Here is a 19980-nt window from a genome sequence, read left to right on the forward strand (position 1 = left end):
AGTTGCATTATATCACATAGCCCCTCCCTTCCCCCCACCAAACTTTGTTGAGTTTTTTGTTTATGTATGGTTTTTGTTTGGGATCCACACCTGTAAGTACACAGGGCTTCTTCCTGGCTTTGCCCTCATTGATCATTCCTGGCAGTGTTCAGGGGACCATATGGGGTACCAGAGATCAAACCCAAATCAGTCTCAACCTCATGCAAAGCAAATGCCCTCCAGCTGAACTATCATTCCAACCCCCAAATTCTGTTGTTTTGTAAATTTATATCACTGATTCACCGTTTTACTACTGTGCTTTATTTTTATTCTTTATCAAAAGCAAGTTTGAACGTATTCTTCTTGTTACATAGCTCACTTTAGATGTTCTTAGGATTTAGCTTAGTCCCTAGAGTGTATCTCACATTAATATACCTATTTTTTTCTACAATAGGGTATGGCATTTTTAATCAGGAACCTGGGTGAGTTATATGCCTAGCCTAATCAACAACCACCTAACATGATCGAAAAAAAACCTCTAAGTTGTTTGTATCTCTCTCCTGCCCAACCCAAGGCTTGTGATTCTTTGGTACCAATCACATGTCCTCTGTACACACTACCACCTCTACTGAATAGAATTCATATGCCTCAAGGGAAGAAGACATGGTGTTGTGAATTCCCTGAGGCCTATGTATGTGAGGCCCACACCCTTCTTATTTTTCTCAGGAAGTTCCTTCCAAAACAAGTTCTGTTTTCTTCTTTTTAATGTTAAGGAAGAAAGAATTTTTTTTAAATAAAGGTGATTTTGTTTACTTTGATTAACAAATAATGTCCCAGCATTTTTCAAAAGGTGAGTTTTGAAAAAGGCATGTGTAACACTGCAGAAATAGCTTTGAAGCAATTCTGGAACTGGTTAGGTCAAATCCTGAGCTGCAAACTCTGAAAAAGGTCAACTTCAGATTAAAAGCTTTGTGTAGGTTGAATCCATATGATTCAACTGAGTGAGTTTTAATAGTGGATGATGCTTTTAATAGAGTAAAATTAATTAATTTCAGTGTTATGTGACAGGACTAGAACTAGAATAAGATCATGTCAAAGCTAGATAACAATGTGGTAAGATATCATTACAGAACAAGTTACATTCCTGTCTTGTCAAGGCGTCTCACACCCTTCTTATCTTTGTATATTGGAAATAATTGCTTTTGTTCAGAAGTGAAGGGATCTCCAGGAAAAGAAGATATTCAAATGCAAAATTTTTTGACATACACCATTATTTAGGAGACCTAACAAAAGTCATGGGGTAGGAAAGTCCCCCAAGATGTTCTCCTTAAGGAGAGCACCTAACTTTGACAAGATACAATGGCCCAGTGGTTTGCTCCTAATATCATAATCTAAATAATTAAGATACACGGTATGTAACCAAAATATCTCCTGGCCTTCATTCAGTACAATGGGTATTTCTTTCTGAGCAGCTGTGTCTGTTAAATGGCAAGAAGTCTCATTGAGTTACTAAGCATGAAATGATGCAGAGCCCTCAGTAGCCAAGTATAATACTTCAGGGGAAACTTCTCTAGCTCCATCCCCCATATGGACAGAATTACTGCCAAACTGTGGCAGTAAGATTATCATAAAACTCTATAGGATTATCTTCAACAAAACCCTGTGAGATTGGCTTCTCTTGTTCTCTTTCTCTGTGTGAAGTTCTTGGCAGTAACCCTGGCAATTGTGAGGCCCTTGGCAGTAAGTATGAAAATGCTTTCTCTATGGACTATCTAACAAGGCTTTATTTTTCTTTTGCAACAACTGAAAAATAATTTATAAAGGCTAAGACACTGACATAGGGCCAGGAATATGGCTCAAAAGTAGAAAGCATACTTTCTACTTCCATGACCCTAGATTCAATCCCTAGCCCTAATAATATATGATATAGATTTTTATGTTTAGCTATAAGTAAAAAGGCAAATAAGCAAAAGCATGTACTCCTCTTCTATTAGCTGTGATATAGCAGAATGACTTTGAGGTGACAATTTAACCTGCATTGAAATCTTATTTACAAATAAGCTCTTGTCTTATATTCTCCCATCCTCAAGGAAACATGGTTGGCAGGTCCTTGTGTTTCTAAGACCCAAGTTCCTCTTTTTAGTGTGTTGTTTTTAGATTGTTTGTTTGTTGGCCACATTCAGTAACGTTCTTGGTTACTCATTACTTTCTGATCAGGAGTCACTTCTGGAGGTTCTCAGGGCACTATATGCAATGATGGGGATCAAATCCATGTATGTTTCATTCTAGGCTTATTTCTTAACCCCTATACTATTGCTTCAGCGCTCTTACCCCCTAGTTCTTCATTATGGGAAGAAAGAGAATAAGATAATGTAATGTATATACTTGAGGAAGATGAAAGATAATGACAACCTGAAGGGATTATGGAATTTTAAAAGGGATAGTATTTGTTCTTTCCCAAACAGATATGTGCCTATACATGCTTTGAGTTTGTAAAAGAATCTTGAGAGTGCATGGCTAAACATGCCCCTGAAAAGTCAAGGATTAGTTCATAGTCTTAGAGCCTGAGCAAAGGGTTCTGGATGATTCAAGAACACAGCTGTGGAATTCTTTGGAGCCTCTCTTAGTCAACATCCCGTAATGCTCAGTAGCAAAATACAGATACTAACACATTACTGATGCATAAAGAGCAGGGGAAAAGTATAGTAGAACATGAGCAGTCCCAGCAGATCCTACAGGGAATACAGAAGTAGACAGAGATCTCCTAGGTTTTCTTGCTACTGGAGACTGGAATTCTGGAAAACTAAACACAATTGTGTTGCCAAAGTCCCTAGGGAACATGGAAGATCAGGAAAAGGGGTAAAAAATTCTCCTCATCTGTCAGATCTGCTGAAACAAAATAACATAACCTAGATGGCTTATCAACAACAATTTTTTTTAATGTTCTAGAAGCTGGGAAGTCCAAGATCAAGGCACAAGCCAGTGCATTTAATGTCTGTTTAAGTCACTCTTCCTGGTTCATCAATCCATCTTCTAGCTGTGTTCTCACATGCTGCAAGTGTTAAGGAATATTTTATCATAACAAAGAGAAAAGTTTCTCTAATCAAGGCACTAATCTCTACCTTACTCTTGTGACATAAACAACTACCAGTTGAAGATTTCAACTCAGGGATTTGAAGAGGAACTCAAGCATGTGGTCTCTAGTAGAAGGCAGAAATGAGACACCAGAGCTCCCACAATTCTAGCAGATGGGGCTAGAGTCTTCTCTGTTTTAATCTCAAAAGTAAGAATACATGTGTTCCCAGAGTCGCAGTGTAAAAGGAACCTTCTCTTACTGTTGGTGGAAAATTATTCTGACTCAATGTCTGTGAGAAACAGTATCATAATTTTCAAATGAATTAAAAATAGGGGGGCCAGAGTGGTAGTACAAAGTATAGGGCACTTGCATTGCACACAATTGACCAAGATTCAATCTTCAGCACCCCATATGAATTCAATCTTCAGCACCCCAAGCCTGCCACAAGTGATCCCTAAATGCAGAGCAAGAGTCATCCCCGAGTACTACTGGGTATTGGCTGCAAAAAATTAAAACTAGAGAGTTAGAGAGATAGCACCAAAGTTTAGGCCTTTGCTTTGGCTCCAGTTCAATCTCTGGTACTACCTGTGGTCCCTTGAGATTACCAGAAGTGATCCCTGTGCACAAAGTCAGCAGTAAACTCTAAGCACTATTGAGTGTGATTTAACTCTTCTCTCTCTGTCTCTCTGTATCTCTGTCTCTGTCTCTGTCTCTGTCTGTCTCTATCTCTGTCTCTGTCTCTGTCTCTCTCTCTGTCTCTGTCTCTCTCTCTCTGTGTCTCTCTCTCTCTCTCTCCCCTCCCCTTCTTTCTGGGCACTACAGTCTGCAACAAGGATACTGAGAGGCTATCATGTTTGTTCCTTTACCTACTTTCAGCATGTAGTTCCTATCCAGAATGTCAGGGATCACTTGTAACAGAACCCAGGGAATCAATATGAGATGCTGGCAACTGAACAAAGTTTGGGTATGTGCAAGGCAAGTTCCTTACCTGGTTTGTTATCTACCCAGCCCTATCCTCACTTTATTTATTTATTTTTTTCCTTATTTTAAAATGTAAAACATTTCTCTGGTGTTGGAATAAATTTCATTTTTATACATCCTGGTATTGTATTTTAGGTAGCATGTTATAATAGTATTCATAAAAAATGTTTTTGTGGGGCTGGAGTGATAGCACAGCAGGTAGGGCATTTGCCTTACCTGCGGCCAACCCAGGTTCCATTCCCAGCATCCCATATGGTCTCCCGAGCACCACCAGAATTAATTCCTGAGTGCAGAGCCAGGAGTAATCCCTGAGTATCTCTGGGTGAGACCTAAAAAGCAAAAAAAAAAAAAAAAAAAAAAAAGTTTAAAAAAATGTTTTTGTATTGCAGTCACTGTATCACTTATGGTGCTGATAAGTGCTGATGACTCTACCACCACTGTCCTTATATCACTTTAGTCTTTCTCTTTCTTCCTTATCCTAAGTACCTATCTCTGTCCCTACTACTTGGTCACCTGAGTTCTACAGTAAAATCCATTGTTATCATTGGATATTCTTTATTTCCTCCTTCCTTCCTTCCTTCCTTCCTTCCATCCATCCTTCCTTCCTTTCTTCCTTCCTTCCTTCCATCCTTCCTTCCTTCCTTCCTTCCTTCCTTCCTTCCTTCCTTCCTTCCTTTTTGTATTTGTCCTCTGTTTGACTAATTTCACTTAACATAACTTCCTTTAACTCCATCAAGGTTGAAGCAAAAGGCTGAATAGTATTCCATACTATATATATGCCACAATTTCTTTGTCTGCTCATCTGTCATTGGACATTTTGGTTGCTTCTGTGTATTAGCTATTCTAAATAGTGTTACAATGAAAATAGGTGCCTGCCATAGAGCCATAGAGGCAGGCTGGTGGGGGAGGGGGCAGGTGGCAGAAGGGAAACTGGGGTCATTGGGGGTGGGAAATTGACACTGGTGGGGAGGGATGTTGGATCATTGTATAACTGAAACCTGATCATGAACAGCTTTGTAACTGCATATTTCATGGTGACTCAATTTAAAATATTAAAATTTGTTAAAAAGAAGGCAAAAAATAAAAGTGATCCCTAAGCTTAAATTAAACCCTGAGCACTTTTGGATGTGGCCCCAAAACAAAAAGCAAACAAATAAATAAGGATACATGATGCTCACCACCAGTAAAGTACATCATACTGTTCATATGTTCACTTAATTAGATTTTGCAAATATGCTCTAATGTATTTTATTACTAAGAATTATAAGGGAGAAACAAGTATAGATACAAGGTTCTCTCTGTCCATACAAACCTGCTGGACTTGGCTATCCTTTCATTGAATACAATAAATTCAAATTCTCTCTGCTGGACCTATTCATCTTAAACAGATGGATTGGTAGAAAATATTAAAGGCCCTATCACTTTTCTAGAAACTATTTATTCAACCTCCCATCTTTAAATGCAAACAACATGGTTTACAATAGTGCTATTATTAAAATTCCAATCTCAGGTCACTCACTATACAACATTAGCCACCAGATTGTCAACATCCCTCTGCAATTTCTAGGTCCCCTCTCATTCCGTCCTCCCTGACACCTTAGCAAACTCAGTTCTAGAGTCAACTGTTTCTTATGAGCCTTTATCAGTCCATAACTTAGTTCAACTCATAGTTACTGAATATTCTTTTAGATTTTTAGAGTAGTAACACTCATTTAGATTTGCTATAATAAAATGGCATTGAGTGTTCAAGCATTTCTTCTCAGTTGCAGATACTGGGAGCCTGACATCAAGGCACTAGAAGATGTCTACTTTCTTACTGTAGACTACTGATAAGTTGCTATGTCCTCACATGACTTTGCAAAGGAACTACTCTTATTTATGAGGCCTTCACCCTCATGACCTTTCACCTCCCAAAGGCCCCACCTCCAAAACCAAAACCTTTGGCAATAAGATTTCAACATAGAAGTGTTCAAAACATAAAAACATTCTGTCGATAACAGACAGTGAGAGATTTATTTTTAAAAGATCAGAGAACTAGAGACTAGTAACTGATACCACAAGTCCTGAAGCTAAATATAGACTTCAAATCTAGGCTACCCAACAAATTCTTATTTGTTTCTCCAACCCTGTCGCTTAAAATTAAAGAGAATGGATCACTACAACATTAGTTTACACTACTACTACACTGCTACTTCACAAAAAAAAATGTGGAATATTCCTCAAATATAAAAAAGATTAAAAAAATTAAGAATTTAGTATATAAAGAAGATGACTTGGGCTGGAGCAATAGCACAGCAGGTAAGGTGTTTTCCTTGCATACAGCCGGACAACACAAGTTTGATCTCTGGCATCCCATATGGTCCTCTGAGCAATGCCAGAAGTAAATCCTGAGTGCAGAGCCAGGAATAACCCCTGAGCATCACTGTGTATGACCCAAAAAGGCCCACCCCCCCAAAAAAAAAGAATATGATTATGTTGGGGCTGGATCGATAGCACAGCAGGTAGGGCATTTGCTTTGCATGCGGCCAATCCGGGTTCGTATCCAGGCATCCCATATGGTCCCCTGAGCATTTCCAGGAGTAATTCCTGAGTGCAGAGCCAGGAGTAACCCCTGTGCATTGCCAGGTTGACCAAAAAAAGCAAAAAATATATATATGTATATATATACATATATATATAACTTATGTAAAATACCTTTGCATGTGCCTGACACCATTTTAAGAATAAATAAAAGGCTGGTTTAGGGACATAGAGATACAATTGTAGTAACTTATCTTTCCTTGCTGGTAAATATTGAATAGCAAAATGAATGCTGTATACATGTCACACTTTTATTAGACCTTCTCTATCTTTATACATCCCAAAAATAAGTACTAAAATAATCAATTCATGATTTCTCATCTCTTAAACTATTCTAAATATAATAAATTTCAATTTTTTTACTTTTTCTCTATTTTTAATTCTAAATTTTTCAATTTATTCATTGTCAATTTAGACCTACCATAATTAGCCATTCGCTTAGAGGGAAAATTATCTTTGTTCATGGTCATGGGGCTAGAGCTCATTTTACACCAAAGACAGTTATTGTCAGTTCCTCCCTAAAATATTCAAACTGAGTATATTTGGAATATAAATTGGTTTCACTCAAAAATGAGATTCTTACAGAATCACAGACTATAAATATGAGATATATACTCCTACTATTTTATGCTTCCTCCACAAATTATTTCCATCCATGTCTCAAATGCCAGTCTGTCTTCATGAATTCAATTACAACTGACACCATGGAGCTTCTGGGAATAAGATATGTTCTAAGTGGGAATGGAGAACATTTTGACATCTGCAGAATTGTGAGATTTGCATTGAAACTAGTTTCTTGAATGTAAAAAACAAACTAATAAAGGGCAAGACTTTCTTTTTAAAAAAATTTTATTGAATCACCCTGAGATAGTTACAAGATTTCATGTTTGGGTTACAATCTCACAATGATCAAACACCCATCCCTCCACCAGTGCACATTCCCCACCACCAATGTCCCTGGTATACCCCCCTTTCCCTCCCTCCCCCTGCCTCCATGGCAGACAATATTCCCCATACTCTCTCTCTACTTTTGGGCATTATGGCTTGCAACACAGACATTGAGAGGTCATCATGTTTGGTTCATTTTGGCATACATCTCTTATCCCGACTGATTCCTCCAGCCATCATTTTCTTAGTGATCCCTTCTCTATTCCATCTGCCTTTTCCACTCCGCTCATGTAGAAGGCTTCCAGCTATGGAGCAATCCTCCTGGCCCTTGTATCTACTGTCCTTGGGTGTCAGCCTTGTGTGATGTTATTCTATACTCCACAAATGAGTGCAGTCCTTCTATGTCCGTCCCTCTCTTTCTGACTCATTTCACTTAGCATGATACTCTCCATGTCTACCCATTTACAATCAAATTTTATGACTTTAGCTCTCCTAACAGCTGCATAGTATTCCATTGTGTCTAAGAAACGAGGGCAAGGCTTTCTGACAAGTTAAATTGCAGACATCAAGTTCTGAGAATTTCTCCTTGGATAAAAGAAAAAAAAGAACTTTGCTAGCTAGAGTGATAGTAGAGTGTAGGGCACCTGGCTACTGCAGGTTTGATTGTCGGCATTCAATACAGTCCTCCAAGCACCACCAGGAGTAATTCCTGAGTGCAGTCAAGAGTAATTCCTGAGGGGCCGGAGCGATAGCACGGTGGGTAGGGCGTTTGCCTTGCACGCAGCCGACCCGGGTTTGATCCCCGGAATCCCATATGGTCCCCCAAGCACTGCCAGGAGTAATTCCTGAGTGCAAAGCCAGGAGTAACCCCTGAGCATCGCTGGGTGTGACCCAAAAAGCAAAAAAAAAAAAAAAGAAAAGAGTAATTCCTGAGCATTACCAGGTGTGGCCCAAAAACCAAAAAATAACTAAATAAAAAGTGAAAAATGAAAAAAATACAGATCTTCTGTAGTTAAACTAAAATTGACACAGGAAACAAAACAGAACAACTATGAAATTAAGTATTAAATTAACCAATAGAAGAAATGCTGAAATGAAGATCAAAAGAGAGTTAGGGCTATGGTATTGTGATAATGGGACTATTTTATATCTTTTTCCAGACAGGAAATTTTTAAATAAGGATAACCATTAGGCCATGCAATATAGATGTGTTTTGACAAGAGAACATAGAAGAGATACCTCATTTTGCACAAGTTGTAGTATGAACTTGATTCTTATGTATCAATAAATGCTAAATAAATTTAAGCTATTGAATAATTTTTTTTAATTTTCCTAAGAAAGTTAATTTATTGTTTTGACAGAAATTGAACACAGTCAACATCATTATAACTAATCTCTTGTGTGTGGGCCAGAGAGATAGTAGAGCAGGTAGGGTAACCTACCTTTCATGCAGCCAATCAGCTTTGACCCCCAGGATCCCATATGTTCCCCTAAGCACCACCAGGAAAAATTTCTGCATGGACAGCCCAGAGTAATCCCTTAGCATCATTGGGTGTGGCCCAAAAACAAAACAACAAAAAGAACTAATTCCCTGTTAAACAACAAAATGATAATAACGCCAAACATATTCAAATATCCTCAAATGCTGTAGCACTGTCATCCCTTCTTCATCAATTTGCTCCAGCGGGCACCAATAACATCTCCATTGTGAGATTTGTTGTTACTGTTTTTGTCATATCGAATATGCCACAGGTAGCTTGCCATGCTCTGCCGTGCAGGCGGGATACTCTCAGTAGTTTGTTGAGCTCTCCAAGAGGGACAAAAGAATCAAACCCAGGTTGGCCACAGACAAACCAAACACCCTACCTGCTGTGCTATCACTCCATTGAACAGCATGACTCAATCAAATCTATAATTATATGACAATTTCTCCAGAAACAAAAGCAAACAACAGTAGTGTCAATTAGCTGTTTATGGAAGATGCTGAAAGAAGAAAATGTAATCAATAATATTCATGAAATTTAAATAGAACTACTTATAGACAACATCAGAGTGGACAGATATAAAATATACAAACAAGATGTGACAATATAGGATAAAAATTTATACAAAGATATTTATCATTCTACCAGGCCTTCAGCAGGTTGGGAAAGATCCCTTGAAGGGAAGAGGAAACAGAGGGAAAGTCCAAAATACTCAATAGAAAGATAGAGTCCATCCAGACCTCATTGTCTAAATCAGTGATTCCTCAATTCAAATGATTAAATGACTTTTTAATCATTTGAATTGAGGAATTAAAATTTACACATAAAATTTATATCCATATAATATATGAGGTCTCCAAGCCTGCTCGGATCAGAACTGGGCCTCTTCCACCCAGATCCCCCATTTTCCAGTAGCTAGGTGGTCATACCCAGAAACTGCTCCCGGCACCGTGTAATCCCATCAATGACCAACATCCAGAGACTATAAAATCAAGCTCCAGGAAGAGAGCAACGCAGAGTCTCTTGCCCTAGAGCCTGGCTGTCTTCACTGGGACCCCTCAGAGGGGGTGGGTTGAGTTTCCCTCCCCATCACGAGCAGAGCGAGCCCCCACAGCCAAAGACGTCCGGAACCCAGCCACAGCCATGCTCAAGGCCTCTCTCCACACGTTCGGATGAGCCTCACACATGAAGGAACCGGCAGAGGAACCCAGCTGCATGGGACCCAGGGCTAAGATCTCCAAACCTGCTCAGATTGGGACTGGTCCTCTTCCACCCAGATCCCCCATTTTACAGTAGGTAGATGGTTACATCCAGAAGCTGTCCCCAGTGCTGTAATCCCATTAATGGCCAACATCCAGAGACTATAAAATCAAGCTCCCAGAATGCATGGTTCTTATAGCCTAGTTCTTTCTCTTGGAGAACCTGGCAAGCTACTGAGAGTTTCCTGCCAGCATGGGAGAGAGCCTGGCAAACTCCCCGTGGCATGTTCATATGCCAGTAACAATGATGGGTCTCATTCCCCTGACCCTGAAAGAGCCTCCAATGCAGCACCATTGGGTAGGACAAGTAAGGAGAGGTTTCTAAAATCTCAGGGCTAGGATGAATGGAGACATTACTGAGACCACTCAAGAAAATCGATGATCAGCAGGACGATGATGATGATGATGATGATGATGATGATGATGATGATGATGATGATGATGATGAGGCAATAAAACATAAATATAAACTGTGAAAGAATGAAATTTTTTTTAAATAGCAAGGTTTATTGATATATTTAGGGACTCCCAAGCAGTTCTCAGGGAGTCCACAGGTCACTCAAGTGGTTCTCAGCCAAGTGAGCTGGTGTTTCTAGTGAGGACCTGAGTATGTGGTGTTGCTAATGTCATGTACAGGGTGGTTTGGGACGCCTCCAGGCCCTCACTCCGTAAAGCTCCAAGGAGTATGTGATACCTCAATATCAAATTGTGGGTTTGCTTGGTGAAAGGCATGAGCCTTAACCCCTGTACTATCTCTCCATATAAGGCTTTGTTGTCTGTTTAGTTTCATTGGGGAAGGAGGTCACACCTGATGATGTTCAGGGGTCATTCCTATGTCTCAGGAATTACTCCTACAGTGCTTGAGGAATGATAGAGGATGTCGAGATCTAACTCAGGTCAGCAGCAAACCTGACAAGTACCTCACCTTCTGTACTATCTCTCCACTCCCAATGTTGTCTGTTTAATTTGTTGACAAGAGTCTGTTCTCACTTTAACAACTTCTTTTTATTATTTATATTTGTATTTTTTTACTTGCTATTTTATAAACGTGATTTTTTTCTGCATTTTTTTGCGGGGGGCACACCCGGCAGTGTATAAGGGTTACTCTTGGCTCATGCACTCAAGAATACTCCCAGCAGTGCTTGAGGACCATATGGGATGCTGGGATTCGAACTCGGGTCGGCCACGTGCAAGGCAAACACCCTACCCGCTGTGCTCCAGCCCCCAAACATGTGATTTTTTAAATAACGATTTAACATTTGTGATTTATACTTGATTATTATGATTTTCATAGTAAAAGTGCTAACTCCCAATGATTGAAGAATGTGAAAAGAATGGATACAAAATGAAAGTTTGTGAACTAAACTACAGCAGTAATTTTTTAATCCAATTCACCAATCATGCAAAAAATTAGTTGAAATATGACACCACGTTCAGCTAGAGTAGGGTGGATAATGAGATAGGAAATAAAAAATTTCAAAATTTTGTTAACCATTTCAAAATTTATTACAATGCATTCATTATTTATATCTTTAGCTGTTGAAGAGCTGGTAATAGAAGAGCAAGAGATATGCTAACTTTGCTGTTTTCACCATCATTAAACAGTGTAAAATTTTTATCTCTAGTCTTATTTCAGGAATCTTTTCCCTATTCTGTGAAATAGATAATGAAATTGTAGAAATGCAACTTCACTTAATCAAGTTCAGGTTACTTGTATGTCAATACAATGAAATCAAGCAAGACAGAAAACCATAGTCTATCCGTTGGAATTGGATAATTTCTACTGTTCCTTTAAGAAGCCTGCTTGTATAATATTTGCACAGAGACTGTCAATCTAAACCCACATATTAAATATCAGTAAAGCTTCCTTTCCCTTCATTTGAATGTAAAATCTACACAGTAGAATCTTTTTCCACAGATTATTGAATGGTCTTGTTCACTCCCTGTGGAGCATGTCCTCTACTTTGAAATGCATATCACTTCATTAAGATTTATTCTTCTCTTTACACATAGAAGAATGTGTGCTTGAGGCCATGGAATGATTCTAAGAGTGGAGTTATAAGTTAACAATTATGTCACAATTCTGGTGACCTGACTACTTTGAAATTTATTCAAAATTTTAACAATTTGATGAGGGCAAACCCTTGACCCTAGATTACAGAACTGAGAATGTCAAGTGATGGGTACAAGAGTTTGGGGAATGATGAGGTGGACTGATTAACACGAGGACATGGTCAAGAGTCTTGGGCACTTTCATATTGGTGACGTAGGGTAACTGTGTATATCAGAGCCATAAGCATTTGTAAACATCTGACCCAAACAAAATAATTTTTAAAAATTGTAAATGAGTTTTCCCAAGGTGTAAGGGGTTTGTTGAGACATTAATGAAGAATTGATATAGTGATGGGAGCTTTGGAGCTGGAACATTTGTATGCCTGAAACTCTATTACGAACAGATTATCAAGAGTATTTGTAAATCAAAGTGCCTACATGAAAATTAAAAAGGAAAAATTTAGTCATTTGAAATCAAAACAGATAACCTCACAATAATTCTGACCAGAACTCAAAAGTTGTTTCTATAAATCACCAGAGAGGAAATGTTTGATTTTGTTGCCCATATCAGCAGTTCTTGTTTCAATGACCCAACTCTGTCATTAAAGCATGAACACAGTCACAGATAATATATGGGGTAAAAAAAAAATGCATGACTGTCCTAAAAACTGTTACAAAAAAAGCTGTATTTATATGTGTAGAGTTGTAAGAAGGATTTAGATTATAGACCACAATTTGCTAGTACCACATCTAGACAGTTGATTCATTTTCCATATCTAAATTGACTGTTGCAATATGACTCTATTCACTCTTACTTTATCTTTGAATCATAATATTTTCTTTTCATCAAATAAAAAAAATGGAGAAGCTAGCCATTTTCTTGATGCATATTTGCTTTGGTTTTTCAGATCCTTCTTTTTGGTTCTCAAATGCATTTGGCCAAGTAAGTTTGGCCCTTACTCTTTCCAAAATAGAACTGCTCTGAAATAGTGTCAAAAGACACAATCAGGCTTGAGGAAGAAGATAAGTTTCCTAAAACAATATCTGCCAGCTGGAAATTTTAAGATAGATCTTACTTGTGATAATAAAGATGTCAAACATTATAGAGGCAAGAAAAGCAATTATGACTTGTGAGAAAAAGGGTTAACATCCATTGCAACAATTTCAAAAGCTGTCTCAAGATGATTACAGGAGGCTACTGGCCACTAAAGATTTACTTCTCAGCTTGCTCTAAGCATGTGCTACTTCAATATCCACACAACTCTCACACCTGAGTATCTAGAGGTTTCACCTTGGAAGCTGTTTAAAATTGTTATTATCTGTAGGTCTTCTGAAATGGAGTCTAGGAATTCAGCATCAAGCACGTGAGTTGTTCTATTAGTACTAAGAAGAAGAAAATAGCAAACATGCTGATACATGATAGAGAACATTTACATGATATAGAAAACATACATGCTGATACATGATAAAGAATGTTTGCCGAGTTCAAAATTTCCTTTCAAGGCTGGTGTGAAGATGAATGAAAACAAAGGTGAGACTCCTTAGTCAGAACTTTATAGACAGTACATGATCAATGGCTCTAATAATATTTTCGTGTTTCTTACTGCACATAATTAGTATTATGTATCTGGAAAGAGCTATATGCCCACTCTGGGAACATTTAAACCTCACCCCCCAAAAAGGAAGGGGGCAATTTATAAGTTTCCAATACCAAAGGTGGGTGCAGTATAAAAGTCTTACTGCTGAATCACTAAATAATTATTAACCCAAACTAGAGACAAGTAAAGAAAGAGGGAAGAAGGGAGGCATTAAGGGTTATTTGCTCATGCGTTATAAAATTAAAGCAAAGACATGTTTATTATCTAGATCATCTGGGTCTTAGCCACAATTTTCTGACTCTTCAGTTGGGTAATCCTAAATCTAAAACAGTAAAATCAAGTAGCGGAACTTGAGCAAAAGGGAAATTTGCAAACTGCACCAGAGGTTAAAGAACCCTACAGTTAAAAAGATCACTTTAGAAAAAGAAGAAGAAGAAGAAGAAGAAGAAGAAGAAGAAGAAGAAGAAGAAGAAGAAGAAGAAGAAGAAGAAGAAGAAGAAGAAGAAGAAGAAGAAGAAGAAGAAGAAGAAGGAGGAGGAGGAGGAGGAGGAGGAGGAGGAGGAGGAGGAGGAGGAGGAGGAGGAGGAGGAGGAGGAGGAGGAGGAGGAGGAGAAGGAGGAGAAGAAGAAGGAGAAGAAGAAGAAGAAGAAGAAGAAGAAGAAGAAGAAGAAGAAGAAGAAGAAGAAGAAGAAGAAGAAGAAGGAGGAGGAGGAGGAGGAGGAGGAGGAGGAGGAGGAGGAGGAGGAGGAGGAGGAGGAGGAGAAGGAGAAGAAGAAGAAGAAGAAGAAGAAGAAGAAGAAGAAGAAGAAGAAGAAGAAGAAGAAGAAGAAGAAGAAGAAGAAGAAGAAGAAGAAGAAGAAGAAGAAGAAGAAGAAGAAGAAGAAGAAGAAGAAGAAGAAGAAGAAGAAGAAGAAGAAGAAGAAGAAGAAGAAGAAGAAGAAGAAGAAGGAGGAGGGGGCTGGAGAGATAGCACAGCGGGTAGGGCGTTTGCCTTGCACGCGGCCGACCCGGGTTCAAATCCCAGCATCCCATATGGTCCCCTGAGCACAGCCAGGGGTAATTTCTGAGTGCAGAGCCAGGAGCAGCCCCTGTGCATTGCCGGGTGTGACCCAAAAAGCAAAAAAAAAAAAAAAAAAAAAAAAAAGAGAAGAAGAAGAAGGAGGAGGAGGAGGAGGAGGAAAAGGAGAAGAAGGAGGAGGAGAAGAAGGAGGAGGGAGGAGGAGGAGGAAGTAGAGGAGGAGGAGGAGGAGGGAGGAGGGAGAGGAGGAGGAAGAGGAGGAGGAGGAATGAAGGAGGAGGAGGAGAAGTGGAGGGAGAGGAGGTGTGTGACTAAATAATTGAGTTTCCTTCTATCATATCTTTGTGATTCCACTTATATGTTAGGAACTCCAGATCTATGGATGCAGTACAGGCCTCTCACTAGTAAATAAGAGCCTAGTCAGACTTTCCTTGAACTATGATTGCCTTGGACACTTCAAATTTTCAAATTCATCCTATCAAAAATAGAGTATCCATCTGGAGGCCAGAGAGATAATACAGCAGGTATGGCAATTGCCTTTCATAGAACTGACCTGGGTTCAATCCCAGCATCCCATATGATCCCTGAGACTGCCAGGAATGTTCCTCCCAAAACACAAAACCCTAGAGATAGAGCATCACTGTGTGAAGTCAAGCAGTTTTCTTGCCTCCACAAAATTCTCTGCCCGATGTATATTTTCTCCCACCTAGAAGAACATATTGTCCACTCTAGAAATTTCTGAGAAAGTCCTTAGCAAGAAGTTTTTCACTGTACTTTTTAAAACTGAATTTGGAGGCTTTGTAAACATATAACTCAAATTCACAGATATTCCCTGTGGGGCAATAGTAAGAGACTAAAAAATAAAAGCTTGAAAAGAATAAAAAGGTGACTGAAATATTAGGAAGACTGAATAAATAACCAAGAAACCAACCTTGCAGCTGAGTTTTCCAGATATTTTGCCAAAAAGCCCAAGGTCATTGGTAAATACATAGTCTTCATGTAATACTATCAAAAATATATACCATAGAAACAGATCAAAATTGTATTACTTATTTTGCTAAAAGAGAACAAAGTTGTATAATGTGTGCTAATGTATACTTATAAAAATGGGTCAAATATAATGTAATAAAAGTCTAAAAAAGGAATCAGTGAATTAGGACCAGATTCTATATTATCCTATTTATTTTTCCTTATTTTCTATGTAGATATAGAAAAATATCTATAAAATACTGATTTGTCATCAGTAAATATGAACACTTACTACTCTACCTTCAAATTGGACCCCAACCCTCTGGTTAATGATGAGCTATTTTTAAGCCCTCAGACTCGTAGTTTATTCCCCCATCAAAGGAACAAATATGTGAACAAGCACTCATTTTCCTTTTATCTTTATTTACTTTATCTTATTTTATTTTTTGCTTTTGGGGCAAAGCTGATAGTGCTCAGGGACTACTCCTGCCACTGTGTTCAAGATTACTGCTGGTGGTGCATTGGGGACCATGTAGTGCTAGGAACAAACTCAAGTCTCCTGTACAGAAAACACATGCTCTGCCCATTGAGTTCTCTCTATGCCCTACTGTTCCCTTCTTGGTGAAATTGTTACATTACCTACGAAGGAATAAATTGGAACTCTCTTGGGAGTCATTTATGTAATTGTTCTAAATAAACAAATATATATTCTTTTCCATACATCTACCATACTGTACTCCATTAGGTCTTCTCAAATCTTTCTGATTCTCTCTGTATATTCACAGATATTTCCTTCATTTTATCATTTAGTACAAATCACCAAACTTTCATTGTTTAACTTAAACTTTTTCAACTTTCCGTAGGGTGTGAAAGTGATAAGTATTCAGCAGAAACTGCAATACTTCTCTTCTTGTGAAGTTGGACAATGGCTAACAGCCAAAGGTCCCAAGCCATTTTTGACTTGGTTATTTTCACCTTATCATCGCTTTATCACGACATAATCTTATTGGAAAACCAGAAAGGTCTTTATTAGTGTGTGCCCCAGGGTTCCAGAGTCGGCCCATTGTTCTGTTCAGTCCCTTTCTTTACATTTCAGTCCCTCTCAGAGTTAGTAACTCCCAGCTGTATAGATCCCTCATAGGTCCTCCCCAACAAAGGAGAGCCTCAGACTCCACGTGAATGCCATTGGGTCCTTAGACACTTCAAATTCACCTTATTGAAAATTGAGTATCTGGAGTTCTTGCCTGTTCCAGGGCTTTTTATCCCACAAAGAAGACTGTTAACCCATTTCAATAACTTGTGAAAAAGTCATCAGCATAAAATCTTTCACTGGACTTTTACTATTGGATTTGGATTTTTTCTATATGTGCAAATACAGCATTTAAAAAAAAATTATTAGTATATCATCGTGAGATAAAGTTACAGACTTACAAACTTTTATGCTTGCGTTTCAGTCATACAATGATCAAGTTCCCATCCCTCCACCAGTGCCCATTTTCCACCACCAATGGTCCCAGTATCCCTCCCAAAACCCCCACCCTGACCCCTCCTCCCCACCCTGCCTCTGTGGCAGGGCATTCCCTTTTGCTCTCTCTCTCCTGTGGGATGTTGTGGTTTGCTATAGAGGTATTAAGTAGGCATCATGTTTAGTCTATAGTCCATTTTCAGCCTGAATATCCCATCCCTAGTGGGCCCACCTAGCACTCTTTGCTTGGTGGTCCCTTCTCTATCTGAGCTGCTTTTTTCCCCCAGCATGTGAGGCCAGCTTCCAAGCTATGAAGTAATCCTCCTGGTACTTATCTCTACTGTTCTTGGATGTTGGTCTCCCATTCTGCTACTTTATATTCCACAAATGAGTGCAATCTTTCTATGTCTGTCCCTCTCTTTCTGACTCATTTCACTTAGCATGATGTTTTCCATGTTGATCCACCTATATACAAATTTCATGACTTCATCTTTTCTAACAGCTGCATAGTATCCCATTGTGTAGGTATGCCAACGTTTCTTTAACCAGTCATCTTTTCTCGGGCACTAAGATTTTTTCCAGATTCTGGCTTTGTAAACAGTGCTGCAATGAACATATAGGTGCAGATGTCACTTTTACTATACTTTTCTGTATCTCAGGGTATATTCCCAGAAGAGGTACTGCCAGGTCAAATGGGAGCTCAATTTCTAATTTTTTGAGAAGCGTCCACACTGTTTTCCAAAAGGGCTGAATTAGAATGGTGGGAGGGATACTGGGAACATTGGTGGAGGAGAATGGGCACTGGTGGAGGGATGTAAACCAAATGCAAACATGAAAGTTCATAAGTTTGTAACTGTACCTCACAGTGATTCACTAGTAAAAATTTTAAAAACCAAATTAAATTAAGAGTTAATCAACAACAATAACAACAACAAAAAAAGGGCTGAACTAGTCGGCATTCCCACCAGCAGTGAAGGAGAGTCCCTTTCTCTCCACATCCCACATCTGCGCCAACACCAGTCAGATACAGCATTTTAAAATGAAGCTATGGGGCTGGAGCGATAGCACAGCGGATAGGGCATTTGCCTTGCACGCGGCCAACCCGGGTTTGAATCCCAGCATCCCATATGGTCCCCTGAGCACCGCCAGGAGTAATTCCTGAGTGTAGAACTAGGAGTAATCCCTGTGCATCGCCGGTGTGACCCAAAAAGCAAAAGAATAATAATAATAATAAAATAAAATAAAGCTAGTCTTATTTAAATTAACCATTTTGTCTACCTCAACACTAATTGATTCATTAATTAACTCATTGATAGCTTTGCATTTCACTGTATAACCACCCTTCATCATCCTACTAATTCTGGATTGAGTATACCATGTTTTACCCCCAAATATGACTATGCAGACATAGAATGATATTTATGCATTGAAACTTCCTAACTTGGATTATCTTGTCCATATACAGAAGCATCTAGCAGCACAGGATGTATGTGCTAAGAGAAAAAGAGAAAATCTAACTTCATATTCTTACTTCCTATCCTGTGTATATTTACATCTTATTCCCTAAAACTAAAAGGAAGGAGTGGAACAAAAAACACTTCCATAGGGAAAACTTCAAAAAACAGAGAGGTAGGAAGAAGATTGGGTAGGAACATTAGTGAAGAAAGTACTGATCCATTTTCTACTTACTCTAATTAAATCTATTGTGGTTGACAACTATTGTGTTGTGAGTTTATAAAGTCAGCTTAAAGCCTTCGTTCTTGATTACATCAAGAATAAGCAGTACTAAAGGCACTAAAGATAAAACAAGCCCCATTAGCCTTAAAATAAAACAGGGATCCTTTTTCACAAATCGATGTATTTCTATCTAGCCACAGCCTGCTGTTCTGAAAGATGCCAGTAGTCACTCTTTCCTGATCTTTTGTTACTTTCTCCAGGGCCTGTAGTAAATTGTGGAGGTGAAACAATGAAGTCTTTCATACAGAGAGAGGGGGAAAAAAGAAAGAAAGAAAACTTGCTGATGCAGTGCTCTTCTTTCTCCTTTTCTATACATCACCATGAACATGTTAAGAAACACAAAAGGGAAGGATCAACCTTCTTTCCAGTGGTCAAAAGACATTTCAGAAATAAAAGGAGAAGTCCTTGAGAATGGCTTTGTGTCTGTCTGTCTTCCAGTTGACTGTCACAGCGAGTCTGTGCTGAGCCTTTTCAATGTCAGGGATCCCACTCTGGAGGAAGCAAGTAAAACACAAAATTGCACTTTCGTTTGTCTAAGATGACCAAGAGCCCTTTATAGAGAATGCCATAATGATAACAACTGCACTCCTGAGCATTTTGAATGCCTAGATAGACAAATAAAAGCAAACCACCTAAACTTTATCTTACTGATGGCTTGCAAAATGATTTCATAAGATGAACAGTAAGATCTTGGAATCTATATTTAACTTCAGGGTCAGGAGAGCAGCCAAGAAAAACACAGGAAGCTTGAAAGAAGAGAACTTGCACTAAATCAAGGTTTGAGCTATTCCCTGTTCTTCATTCAAGAGCAAACATAATATTCAGTAGAAGAAATGGTGTGTGCAAAAGATCAAATCAGTGTAGTATTTTTAATCCACAACTACTTAAGAGTCA

The sequence above is a fragment of the Sorex araneus genome, chromosome 1 (genome assembly GCF_027595985.1).
Source record: "Sorex araneus isolate mSorAra2 chromosome 1, mSorAra2.pri, whole genome shotgun sequence".
Classification (NCBI taxonomy): Eukaryota; Metazoa; Chordata; class Mammalia; order Eulipotyphla; family Soricidae; genus Sorex; species Sorex araneus.